This window comes from Callospermophilus lateralis, chromosome 20, assembly GCF_048772815.1.
Source record: "Callospermophilus lateralis isolate mCalLat2 chromosome 20, mCalLat2.hap1, whole genome shotgun sequence".
Taxonomy (NCBI): Eukaryota; Metazoa; Chordata; class Mammalia; order Rodentia; family Sciuridae; genus Callospermophilus; species Callospermophilus lateralis.
In genome coordinates, this window is record NC_135324.1 from 15,685,054 (window position 1) to 15,699,543 (window position 14,490).

Consider the following 14,490-nt stretch of genomic DNA (forward strand, 5'->3'; position numbering starts at 1 on the left):
GCTGTCCTCGGTGCTGTGTAACGCATTTCAGATCCAATTAGTTTTAATGGGAACCTGACATTTTCAAAGGGCTCTTAGGAGACGTCTGTTTGTGAAGTCCGACAGGATCAAACAGAATAGAAATAATAAAACCAGATGCGTATACTCCTGGCTGGAATCCTGTTGATTTTGTTCTCAAGTCTAATATAGATTTACTATGTTATGTGGATTTTTGTTTCCTGAATAGTCCTCATTCATACCCTGTCCTCTGGGTCCAGGGGGTCTTGACTTAAATGTTTTTGATGGACCTCCTCGGCAGGGAGGTAGAGGTCCCATGGGCTTTGGCAACTGGATTTTGAGCTCTCATAATACCCTTCTGCTGGTTTTCCTTCGTCTTCCCCTCCTCTCCTGCCTTAGCACTGTTTTTCTACTTTGCTACTTGTTTATCTGCATGTATCATCGAGTATTGCAGCAAGAACGAAACCAGAACTCAAAAAGTTAGGATGAGTTTCATCACCAAGTTTATTTGGCTCCTATACATAACATGTTCAGTTGAAAATGTCAAGTATTGCTTACTGAAAACACAGCTTTTATGTTTTTGTAAATGGATTTTTGAGATATGGTATAAGTAAACAGTATTTGTTGAGCAGTTATTGTGCACCAAGCACAGTGCTAATAAAACCCTTCACACGGTCACTTCATCTAATCCCCCAAGCAGCTCTATGAGGTCACACAACTACCAAGAGAATGGCCTATTCCAAAGTCTTTTTGTGTTTTTCGTTACAAAGTCCAGACTTTAACTATTGCACTGTTGGACTCCAGAGAAAAAGCACTACAGAAAAAATCTAAGGTACAACTAAGTTTAACAGGCACCTACCATGGTTGGAGTGTTCTCAAGAAACGTGTTTGCAAATTTTATCTGCTTCGAATGTAACAGGAACAGTGGAACCAGATACATCTGTTTTGGGCTACAAAGAACATTTTTTCCTCCTGTGGATTTTTGTTTTCACATTCAACCATTGTGTAATATGGATTGATTTAAAACTGTTGGCGGACAAGACATAAGATTATTTAGACCACAGCATTGGTCCATTAGAGAAAAACATAACGGCCTGAGCTAGACAGGCTGGCTCTCCAGGAGATGTTGACCTGGGGACAAAACCATAACAACAAAAGACATGTCTTTCAAGTTTCCTTAAATGACTGACCAGCAAACCAGCCAGAATAGTGTTAAGCTAGAATCATATAATGTTTGTGAGATAGCCCTGTCCCTGCTGTGAGATATGTCTGTATGAGGTGCAAACTCATTTGACATCTTGTGTAGGAAATCTGGAATCCAGAAAACCAATTAGTCCTTCAGAGTGGCATTCAGAAAGGGAGTAATGAGAGAGGAAGCCTCAGATTCTAACTGCGGGGGACCAAGGCTGGTGCACCCCCTCCCTCTGCGAGCTGCCCTGAATCCTATTACCTGCATAGCAAACTTTTAATCTCCCACTTTCATTTAATAACAGGAATTCATGTGTATTTGTATTGAAGGTAGGTATCAGTCATTTTGCAGGTATTCAAATATTAAGGTCTATGGGAGAGACAAAAGAAACTTACCCCAGAATTATGAGGTTTCTGTGCATATCTCAGAAAATAGACACACACACAAAAGTTATCAATGTCTAGACATTGTAGAAATCAAATGCTTAACAGATCAGAGTTGTTATAGATTTTCACTGAACCAGTGATTACAGAGCTCATTTGATGGTTTGTTATTTAAATTAATTTTCCTTTATTGAACAAGATCTAAGTGCTGGTTACTGTGCTGGGTGTGAGAGACATAAAGGCATGCTCTGTGCCTTTAATTGACCCACACTTTCACAGGAGACAGACCCATCCACAAGGAACAATTTGAAGGAATTAAGGAAGCTCCGAGTAGGCAGAGCTTAACAAAGCGGGGAAGGAGATGTGAGGCTTCTCACTGGAGATGCTTGCTCTTCCTTCATTTGAGAGCATGTCAGCTTTCCTTTGGGAAGGCTCAGCTTTATCTTAAGGATAATAGAGGGATCACAGATGAATCAGGGTGCTTTCAGCCTAGGAAGTTGGCCAGTACAAGGGGGAATGAATTACACTCTAACTATTGAAAAGGAGAGAGGCAGTGGGGAAAGTGTCAAGTTGACATTGGTGACAGATATGGTTAGGTTAATGCCCTCATAACCCAATCATTTCACCTGTAAACTTTCTTGTTTTTTCTCCCACATGAGCTTTAGAGGGACACCAAAGATCTAAACCATAACACAAAATATATTTCAGCCTAGATAAATAGTTTACATTCATATCTTCCTGTTTAGCAGAACTAGAAACCCTGAGAATAGTGCAAGAAGCAGCCAGAGGAAAACATGGTAGGAAGATGGCAAAGGTATTTTTGAAGCCATGAGTGGAAGAACAGCTGTGGGATGTTTGACAACCTCCTCATCCTATGGAAAAACGCGCCACAGAAAAGACATGTTCAGACTCCCAACCTAGTGACAGAAAGTAGCCCAAAGAACTCATCAGTCTCTCAGGTTCAACTGGAGTCCCTGTGACAACATCATGTGAAATCAGTGACAGTGACAAATGGGGATTGATAGGGAACTTCACCAGAATTAATCAGCCTGGGAAAATATTCTCCTTCCCCACCAGTCCTGAGAGCTTTCTGCTCTGTCAAGATGCTCTCTGGGTGGGTGGGTGGAGTTGACAAGGGGGACCCACCATAACCACACAGCCTGGGCCAGGATTTCTGTGGCTCTTTTTCCCCTTCAGGGAGGCATCCTGGCAAGAGACAAACTGGTAGAAGAATCTTAACACAGTGCCAATCTGAGGGGGGCTTCTTAACCCCAAGAGGCAGGAGAAATTCTGCTAAAGCCCTTAAGGAGTTGGGGGAATTGAGGTTCTAGACGTCCCTTCACTTAACAAGAGACACCTGTGCCCATGTGCCATCCCCTTCTCCCTCAGGCAGCTCCAGCAGGGACCAGAAGGAGCCTTACTAGGTAAGCTAATCTGACCAAAATAACAATTTGACGTCTCTGAAAATTAAACTTTTACTGTTCAGAAACAAGTGGGACCAGAGGAGTGTTCAAACATATAATGGCTGAAAAGTCCCCAAATTTGGTGAAATACACAATGAGATTGAAGCTTAGCAAATCATAAAAAGGTATCACCTCCAAGATATATCCTAATTAATCTTCTGAAATTTACAGATATTATAAAATAAGAAAAAATAACATTACCTATAAAAAGAACAGAAATCAATGGAATTGAAAATAGGAAAACAGTAGGAAAAATTAATGAATTAAAAGCCTTGTTTTTGGAAAAACAAATTCAATAAAATTGACAAACTTCTGGTATGACTAATTAAAAATAAAAAGAAGAAAACATAAGCCACAACTATCAAAAGTAAAACATCAGATCCTGCAACTATTAACAAATAATAAGGGAATAATAATAACTTTACACTCATAAATTCAACACTATATAAATGGACTGATTCCTTGAAATTAAAAAAAAAATTACCAAAATGAAATGAAATGAAATAGATAATCAGAATAGCACTTTATCATTAAATAAATTAAATTCATAATTAGAAAGCTCCTCCTACCATACCCCCCCAAAAAACCTCCAAAACTCTCTTTTCAGAGATTGTAACAAATAATTAACAAATAATATACACCAATTTTACAATTCATTTTCCAGGAAATAAAACAGAAAAGAATACTTCCCAGACCATTTTCTAAATACAATATTAACTTTAACCAGTGTTATTAGAAAAAAGAAAATTATTGAACAATATATCTTATTAACTTAAATTCAAAAAATAATCAATAGATTAGTAGCAAATCATTCTACAAAGTATATAAAGCATTACTCATGAAAACACAGTTTCTTCAAATTAGGTCTATCCTAGAAATGCAAATTTGCCAAATATTTGGAAGTCAAATCAGGATAGCATACTATATCAATACGTTAAAGAAGAAAAATTACTTGATCATGTCATTTGACACAGAAATAGCATTTGATAAAAATCTAACAATGATAAAATCTCTATTCAATTTTGTAATATAGGTGAATTATCTCAACTTAATAACAGCATTTCCAAAAATCCTACAGTTTAATATTATATATAAATGTGAAAATGGAATAGTTTCCCTGTAAGATTGGAAAAAATGCACAAATGCCCATCCTCACATTTTTTTTTCTTATTTACAATTCTACTGGAAAAACTAGCCACTGCAATAGAGCAAGGAAAAGAACAGCATATATACTAGAAAGTAAGAAAACTATCTCTATATTTTGGATGACACCTTTGAAATCTTAGGAAAGCAACTCTAGAACAAATTAAGTTTATCAGACCACAGGATATAAGCTCAGCACAAACAACCATGTTTTTTACAGGACAGTAATGAACTGGTAGAAACCAAAATTAGAAACATGATACTAATTACAATTGCTCAAAATTTAATGCTTAAGCGTGCACTTAACCAAACATGTACAAGGATTTTATGCTGAAAATTATATAATGTTGATGAAAGGAATCAAAGAAGACCATGTAAATGGAGAGGCATACCATGTTCATGGATTATAAGACTTAATATAGAATGATTTCAGTTCTTTCCAAACTGATACATAGGGTCAGTGTTTTTCCTAACCAAATCCCAGTGAAGTTTTATGTATAGGTTTATTTTGTTTTCATATATTGAAAACCTTATATTTATATTTATATAAAAAAGTCACAGACCCTAAAATAACCAAAGCAACTTTGACAATAATGTGTGAGGAACCACCTTATTTGATGCTAGAGATTACAGTATACCTACAGTAATCAGGACCTTCCTATTAGTGGAGAAGTAGATTCAAGTACTAGAACAGAGAATCCAGAAATGGAAATTCTCAATTGGGTTTTGACAGAGATCTTAAGGAAATTCACTGAAGGAAGGCTAACTTTTTCAACTGAAGGTTCTGGAGCAATTTGTCATCTATAGGTAAATATTTAACCTTGGCCAAGATCTCTTACTTTGTATGAAAATTTACTGAAAAATGGACCATGATTTAAAATGTAAAATGTGAAAATATAAAACCGCAAAATCAAATAAAAATCCACCTTTCCAAAATTGCTGTGATAGATGAGGGGACAGGACTTGATTGTAATAAAATCTTTTTAAAAGTCATATTTCCTAGGATTAAGACATCTCTCTCTCCATATTTTCTTATGTTTAACCCAAGTATGTTTTTTTCATGAGGATATAGTTTCCATGGCCTTCATATATATGTTAATGAATTAAATATTAAAAAAATCTGGAGAAAAGAGAAAAATCTCTGGAATCCAGGGCTAGAGTTTTTAGATTTGGCACAATCCATAGAAGGAAAAAATATATAAATTGGAACCCCCCCAAAACATTAGGCACATTTGCTCTGTGAAGAAACATGGAAAGAAGAAGAAAGGACCTTGTAGAAACTGGAAGGAAATATTGCCTAATACTCTGTGATACTGGTAAAGTTGTTAGGTAAAGGGGGAAAAGTTACATCTGTTAGAAATAAAGTGTTTGAGATATAATAATGAGAGTTTGAATTTTCTTTAAAGTACTTCATTAAAAAACATAAAAATCACAATTTATGAAATCTACTTAACTGTGTGATGGGAGTTAAAAGAGGAAAGGTTCAACTTGTTTGTGGCATTTTGGAGAACTATCTTAAAGGTCAAAGACAACTTGTAACTGTGTAATTATGAGTTGGGGTGGAAGTGCAAAGTCAGGGCTAGAGATTTTCAGCAGAAGGAATTGCATGTCCTACGGCTTAGTGGTAGGACTGGTAGCCATCTTAGGACTTTCAGATGCTGAAAGAAGTCTGATGTTGAACCCTGTAATTTACAGAGATTAAGGAGAGAACCCTGGTCTTTAAGAATACCTCAGTTGAGCCTAGGAATCTGCACATGGGGGTGCAGCTTCTGGCTGGAACAGAAGAGAACTCGGAGGAGAGAAAGCTGTGTTGAGTCTGTGTGGCTGTGGAGTTTGGAACCAAACACACCTATTTTTGTTCTTGTTCTCTTGATTAACTACGGTAAGATCCACACAGGTGGTGCCCAGATTTCAGGGTTGGAAAATGAGCCAGTGACCTAGTGAAGACACAGAGCAGTTCCATGGCCCCCAGAACATATCCTGCCACCTGATTATAGTCATCCTTACCCTGCATCACCTCCTTACCCTTGGTAACCATTGTTCTCTTCTCTCTCTGTTGTTATTCCTTTTCTGGGAGGTCATAGAAATGGAACCATATAGTGCATGACTTTTGGAGTCTGATTTCTTTGCAACCTGTCTAGATTATCTACAGGTACTTAGTCTGCTTTGGAAGTCTTGAGAGCAGCCACAAACGAAACTTATAGACAAATGGGTGCAACTGTTCCAATAAAGCTTTATTTGTAGGCATTGACATTTTTTCATGTACTTTCCACATGTCATGAAATATTATTCTTCTGTTGATTTTTTTCCAGCCACTTAAAATATAAAATTTATTATTAGCTCTCAGGCTAGACAAAAACATGCCACAGGATAGATTTGGCCCTTGAGCCATAGGTTGACAACCCCTGAAACCATTAGTCCCAAGCACACAAAAAGTCTTGAAAAATGTAAGCTGCTTTTATTATTGATGGTCTTACTAGTTTTCTGAATTTGAATTGTTAATTAAAAATGGAAAAGGAAATATTACTGCAGTAGAAATTTGTATACCTGGACTCATCTGATACCAGCTCTTCCCTTTTATAGTTTAGATTTACTAATAGATTCACCAATGGGGGCCATTTGTCCTGATTTGCCTGGGAACCTCAGTCTGCAACTGGTCATGCCTCATCAGCAACAATTTTCATGTTCAAGTGTGCCTTGGTGTACATAATAAATTATATTGTCCAGCTCCAGGATAAGCTCATTAGCCAATGCAGAAGATGCCATAGCAGGTGTGTGATGGTCCTCTGTATACTAATGGAATACTCTTTATGTGAACATAGGACTCCTTTTGTTCTTATTGTAGTTATCAGATATTGTCGTTTAACTTTTGTTTCTTTATTTGTAAGTGTGGTTTTTTATTGTTGTTATTGTTTCGTTTTGTTTTGTTTTGTTTTCCACACTGGGGATTGAACCCAAAGATGCTTAACCACTGAGTAACATGCCCAACCCCTTTTTATTTATTTTGAGATCGAATCTCAGTAAATAACTTAAGTCCTCACTAAGTTGCTGAGGCTGGCTTTGATCTTGTGATCCTCCTGCATCAGTCTCCTGAGCTGCTAGAATTACAGGCAGTCACCACCACTGCAAGCTTGTTTCCCCTTTGTAATTTAAACCAACCAACCAACACACCTTTCTGGGCATTGTGAATTATGTAGCTAACCAAATGCATGTAGCCTTGATAATTGTTAGAAAGCTCAGAAATTTAGTATAAAATCTGTGACCTGAATATAAGTATATAGAACTTTATAAAATTACAGACTCTATGTATTATTTCTATGCTTACATTTTAAGTTTCTTAGCTCTAATTTGTGTATTGCCTGTATTAATTGGTTGGTCCTTGTGAGTCCTGCAAATATTTTTTTTTTAATAATGGAAGATATTTAAAAATGTACAGTACTTCATAGTCTTTCAGGTTTCCTTTACAAATGTGAAATGTAAAACATAAGGAATCAGAGGAAGCATTTTTTATTGCCTTTATCATTTTAAAAGAGCAGGCATACTGGCTCTATAGTATCTTACCCCCTGTGGCACAAAAACCATTTAAAATCTGAATATTGGGAGTCTTTATAGAGGGATGTTTTGAGCATGGCCTTGTTTAACCTTTTTGAAATAAATGTTATTATTCTGTTATTGATGTTTTACTCTTGAGAATACTGGGTCTTGCAGAGCTGAGGTAATTTGCCTTGTGAACACATTGAAGGATAAATTATAAACTGAAACCCTGTCCACTTACCTTTAAATCAGAGGCTGTGACTGTCTGCTGTGTGTCTCTGACATCTAAAATTTTGTCTTAGTGGAAAAATGTTTTCCTGTAGAATATTGTCCATTTAGACTATGTAAGACTTTTGCAAACAATCCACTTTTTAATTGCTGTTCTTCTTTCTTAAGTGGACTTTTATAGTTTGCAAAATGTTTTTATTTATCATAGTGAGAACCTGGAGATGACAAAGAAGGGTACCCAAAACTGGAAAGTAAGGGAATATGATTGGATTTGGGGGTTGAACTTGGAAATTCATGCCATATATGGATGGGACATAGACATGCAAAATGTACTTAAAGCATTGTTTCAGGGGACTTCTGACAGGCTGTAAATGGAACCAAAAATACAATTCTTGTCTTCTTCTAATGAATAATGGAAAATACCATGAATGTTCATTTTTTTATCTTTGACATTTATATTTTAATTGTATATTTTAACTATACATTCTCCCTAAAGTTATAGTAGATTTTCAAAAATTTCAGTGCATCATAATTATTTTATCCATTTTAATCCCCTGTTCTGCTTTGCGTCCTCTCCCTACTCCCCTTCTGTCCCCAGAACTACTCTACTAATCTCCCTTCTGTTTTCAGGAGAGATTACTTTTTGTTTCCTTCTTTCTCCCTATCTTCCACATGAGAGAAAACATTTGATCCTTGACTTTCTGAGTCTGGCTTATTTCACTTAGCATGACTTTCTCTTGTTCCATACATTTACCAGAAAATGATATGATTCCTTTCTTTTTGATGGTTGTGGGAAACTCTATTGTGTACATATATCACATTTCTATATCCATTTGTCTGTTGATGGACACCGAGGTTTCCACAACTTGGCTATTGTGAATTGAGCTGCTACAAACATTGAAGTGGCTATACCACTGTAGTATGCTGATTTTAGATCTTTTGGATATATACCAAGGAGTGGGCTAGCCAGATCATATGGTTGTTCCATTCCTAGACTTGAGGAATCTCCATAATGCTTCTAAATTAGTTGTGCTAATTTTCAGTCCCACCAACAGTTTAGGAGCACAACTTTTCCCCTACATCCTCACCAGCAGTTATCATTATTTGTATTCATGATGATTTCCATTCTGAGGTGAGATGAAATCTTAGTGTAGTTTTGATTTGCATTTCCCTGATTGCTAAGGATGTTGAACATTTTTTCTCATACTTGTAGGCCATTTCTGATTTTTTTTATTTCACCTAAGTCAGTTATATAAATTTTTCTCTCTAAGAACTCTACAAATTGTCATATATTGATACTGTTAACATAAAATAGACCATTAATGAGAATATTAATTTTTATAATGTAATTAATTTTTATAATGTAATTTTAAAAGTTTTAATCATAAAACTTTGTAATATCATTGAAATGATACTGAAATAAATTCTATCATTAACATTTTATGGAAGAAGTTTTATAACCTTTATATTCATTGGCCCTTATAGTTATTTATTTGCTTTATTGTTATATAGGGTATGTATAAAAAGCATGGTAAATAGATTTGATTTTTCCTTTGAGAATATTATTAGTAATTTGCTATTACAATATAAGAGGAACATTTCAAACTCTCAACTAGATGAAACATACACCAGATTTTCATGTGCCAGGAAAGTTTTAAAAGGCCTAACACGAAAACTTCACAATTTTTTTTTCTTAATTTTACTGAAAATGTGAATTAGCTACAGTGAGCTCCTTGCCAGTCAGTGGCTTCCTATTTAAAGCAATGCTCAACAGCCCAACTGTGTGAGACAATTTAGTTTCCACCTAGGAACCCCATGTGAATAGCAGGTGTTTCTCCAGCACATACCACCCAGTGCTAAATGAGCAGATTATCTTCCTGTTTTTTATGCTGCTCCCACATGCTGACCTTAAGTTCCTATTTCAGCCTTGTGCTTTACTGCTCCAAAAGAAAGATCCTTTTCACATCTGTCCCCCTCATGCTGAATGCAGTAATGTAACACCATCCAAATGTGTTGCCAAAAACTGTTGAAATGAAGCTGGATTTGGGGTCCCCCAAATTTTAGAATATATGCTCTTTTATTGCCTTTGAAGTCAGATGCCGCTGGCCTAGGAAAATGATAGTGGTTGGGTAAATCAGTTGAAAATGAATTAAAGTTGAATATTTCTAAATTCCAGTTCTTTCCCTTTTTTCAGTAGACCTTCATTTAAAAATTAATATGTGCCTATGTAAACCATTGAAGACGTAAAATGCATAGGGTGTCTCTTGCTCTCCCCATACCTTACATCACCAGGCAGCCGCTCCTGTATGCCTGGTACGTGGAAACTGAGGCACACACAGAGTTTAATTGAGTCAATTAGAGTTGCAGCTAGGGAAAACATAGATTCTGGCAGTTTTGAATATTTGCTCCAGGGTCTTCCAGGTTTTGGACAAGTTTTAAAGGCAAAATCCACAGGTGATGGTGAGGGGGACATCATTTGCTTATCAAGGATTTAGTTTGGTGTGTATAGGATAGCCAGCTGCCTCCTGGTAAAGAGACTGGGTAGATTAAGGGATGCATGGTAGCAGTGCTTAGAGGGCTGGAGGAGGTCAAGAGCAAGGAAGCTTGGGGGAAGAAAGGAAGGAAGTTAGGGGTGAGATGGTCCTGGAGCTCTCTGTAGGCCTGGATTGCTCTGCTTTAATGGGAACCACAGCTTGCAGACTCAGAGAGTTAGATCTGATCTCATGAGGTTTCAGGATGCTGGGAAGGAGTTGTACAACTGCCCAGGGTCAGATGTTCACCACTGGACATGAGTGAAGCCTTATCTCTTATGTCCTCTCAGCCTGAAAGTTTTGGGGTGCTTCATTATTCCTGATTCTTAGGTAGTGATTATTCCCACATTGTTCATTGCTAAGGCTGGCTTTGAACTTGTGATCCTCCTGCCTCAGGCTCCTGAGTTCCTGGGATTACAGGCATGTACCTCTATTTTAAACCATGTTCTTTACAGTGGTTTCTAAGAATCATTTAGACTATTTCCATTTTTTAAAAAAATATGCTGTGTCTACAGACCTTATATTGAGATAGATAGAAATTTGTCAAAATGCTTTCCAAAATGATACTGATAGAAATTTTCATCAATAATAGGTGAGATTTTTCTTAGTATATGTGAGGTTATTTTTCATGAGATTTGCTTGTATGCCTTGTAACTGTAAAATAGTTGTTTTGTTTTTATTTCAAAAGCACTATTACTTGTAAAATATTTCAAATATTTACAAAGCAGAATATACAACCTTCCTACCAAAGAAGAGATGCTACTTATTGAAAGCTACTATATTTCACAAACTTAAGCAAGTTAATTTTTGCAAGGCTGGGAAGAGAAGAACTATTTTCATTATTCAGCTAGGATGTGGAAAGAATAGGCCCAGCATGTTTCATTATCTCTCTGTGAAGTGATTACATAACTACGTACAATCACAACAAATTATTAAGAAAATAAGATATTCACTTTAACATGTTCCTTTCAGAAATGTGTAATTAAATCACCTATGTATCCTGAACATGCAGACATTTATTTCATTTAGAGATAAAATTCCAAGAATATTCCTCTGAAGGCTAGGGTCCTAGATAAATATTTTTTGGCTTACTGTATAATGAGTTATTCAACTATTTATTTTGAATATTTGATAGAAAAACAATTAATGCCAAATGCCTTTTGGTAAATCTCAGAACTGAGGTGAGTTCAGTCAACACAGACTTACATCTTAATGAAGACTAAGGTGTCACACAGGGTTTCTGCCTATCATCTAGGCTGCCTCTTTCTGCAGACTTTAAAAACTGTGGTCCTTGCCAGGTGTGGTGGTGTACGCCTGTAATCCCAGCGGCTTGGAGGCTGAGGCAGGAGGATTGCAAGTTCAAAGCCAGCGTCAGCGACATAGCGAGGCCCTAAACAACTTAGTAAGAACTTGTCTCAAAATAAATAGATAGATAGATAGATAGATAGGTAGATAGATAAGGCTGGGGATGTGGCAAGGGTCATCCCTGGGTCCAATATCTAGTACCAAAAACAAAACAAACAAACCCAAAAAACTGTGGTGCTCAGATTCCTGGCCTGACTTACCTATTTTATATTTTTGTTATTTATATTCTATACAGGCTTTCTGTTTAATGAATCTAGAATCCCTTCCGCATTTGCAGAATCAAGAGCCTTTTTAGGAGTAGAGCCCAAGATCCTTCATTTGAAAGTTGAACCCCTGCTTATTCCTATAGACCAGAACACATTGTACTCTTCTCTTTATTAAAAATGATTGCTTTTGATTTAATGAGCAGAAATGACGAAAGTGCAGTAGTCTAAAAGACTCTATAAATAATTGAGATTTAGACTTCTTACTGTGGTGGCATGATTTACTTCAGACTCACAACTTCCTCTAGAAATGATTAATTTAATTTTCTGTCTTTTTCTCTTACTTCATCTCTTTTGCAGCAGGATGTCAGTTGGCAATGAAATGGCCCCAAAGCAGGCACAATCCGAAGCCACAAAGAATCTGCTTTAATTTTTATTATGTTATTCGTAGATATTTCTTCATGATTTATACTTAGTGGCTTCTGAAAAGACTTGAGTTGGCTTACAGAAGGAAATTAATATAAAATAGGACAAGCGCAGATAAAAATACAAGGAGATCATTTAAAAGGATTAAAGCACCTGGGAGGCATTAATCCTAACAGCTGGGAAGTGTCCTGATCGCTAAAACCAAAACAGGAACATGTTGGTTTATAAATTGTCCCCTTTGCTGTAGGAAGCACAGACACTTACCAGAAGAAGCAGACTTTCCTTTGGAGCCAGGCAAGGTGTACCCTTGTGCTGTACAGTGGTAGACGTCAGAGAGAGAGAAAACTAGCCGTGTTTGCCAAAAGTCATCATAAAACAGACCTTGTTGGTTGACCTCGAGGCCATTTTTCTGAATGTGGCCATGAAAGATATTTCTATTTGAAATACTTTAATATAATAGCGAGTATTTAGTGTTTATTCTGCCCTGTAGATGACATTTAATCTTTTCAACAACCCCATCAATGGAGGCTCTATTTGTTCTCTTGTTTTATTGTTGGGAAACCATAGGTATGTGTTTGACAGCTAAATAATTGATGAGTTCCTCGGGCTAGCAAGTGGCATTCTGACTTGAGAGCGTGTGTTATTATGGTCTACACACTCTACACATTTGTCAGATTCAACTATGTGGCTTGCTTTCTCGTGACATGAGCTAAATTGCACATACTGGAGAATGAGGATGAATAAAGAGGTCTTGTTTTGTTTTTGGTGCTGGGGATCAAGCCCAGGGCCTCACGCTTGCCAAGGCAGCTCTTCACCAGTGAACCACATCCCAGGCCAAAGAGTTAGTTTTTATATCACTACAGTCTCTTTTATTTCTAGGCCATGACAAATTTCCTACTCATTTTAGTGGCATGGTGTCAACTTGTTCTGTTTTGACTATTATTGGTCAAAGGAATATATTGTGTCTTTTATGGCCACGTGCATGGCACAAAATATGTGTTCAGAATAGAGAGAAGCAAGCCAGAAGAAGACAGGGTTGTTTTCTGTTCTCCATGGACACAAGGTTCACCCTCATCTAAGTGATATGGGTCATGGAATAGCCCTGACAAAGACAGAAAGGTTCCCTATCTCTAGATGGTTGAGGACTTATATCTAGTAAGCACAGGAGAAAGTGGTGACAAACTGTAGACTTCTGCCTGGTATGACATAGAAGACAAAGCTGCAGTCTGGAAAATGGCCCAGCAGATGTTCCCAGCTGAGTGCCCATCCATAAAATCACATCAGGTGATGGTCCACATGGATCATCTAGTTCTTGGCTGGGCTGTGTCCTTATGGGCCTGCCACAATGAGTTATGCCCCCAGTAGCCGAAAAAAATATCCATCTATTACTATTGTTTTCATCTTTTTATTAAAAACTGTTACATATTTGTAATTAAAGCTATTTAATTTGGGGACCGGAGGATTTTTGCTTCTGCTGTTAGTAACTTAGAACAGGGGTCCCTAATGACTCCCCACCTTAAGACACTACCATCAGCATGTTCAGTGGTTTGAACTATGGGAGATAGTTAGTGGTCAGTCTAGAACCTGATAATGAGCAGGTGCTGAGACCATTGCCATGGCATCCCTGAAAACACAAAATAAAAGCAAGATCCTTCGAATAAATATGCTTTGATGTGTTTGGAGAATCTCTTAGTGAGCCTTATTTTCTATGTAAACCATTGGTTCCTTTATTCTTAGTTGACAACTCCGTCTTTCAGAATGATGTGATAGATGTCTTCTATCCACCTTGTCCTTCAAGCCCACCTTACATCCTGCCATATGCTCTCAAAGAGCCCTGTGGATTATGTGAGAGGGCTCTCTTGCCTTTCTGGCTTTGGGCGGTTTGGGCTAATGAGAGGTAGCGATTGGAAGTTGGCAAGTTGGAAGGTGAAAAGGCAAGGTGTTTACTCCCTGGCTCCCTTTGCTGGGGCGCTATTTTTGGTCTAGCACTCCCATACTGGAGGCCGCCGCTCCTAACAGTACAGATGC

At 37.2% G+C, this 14,490-nt stretch overlaps 1 protein-coding gene across 1 annotated transcript in view; it reads left to right on the forward strand.

Moving 5' to 3' along the window:
• Window positions 1-14,490, forward strand: part of LOC143389977 (contactin-3) — a 319,072-nt gene that overhangs the window by 141,526 nt on the left and 163,056 nt on the right. The window lies entirely within an intron of this gene.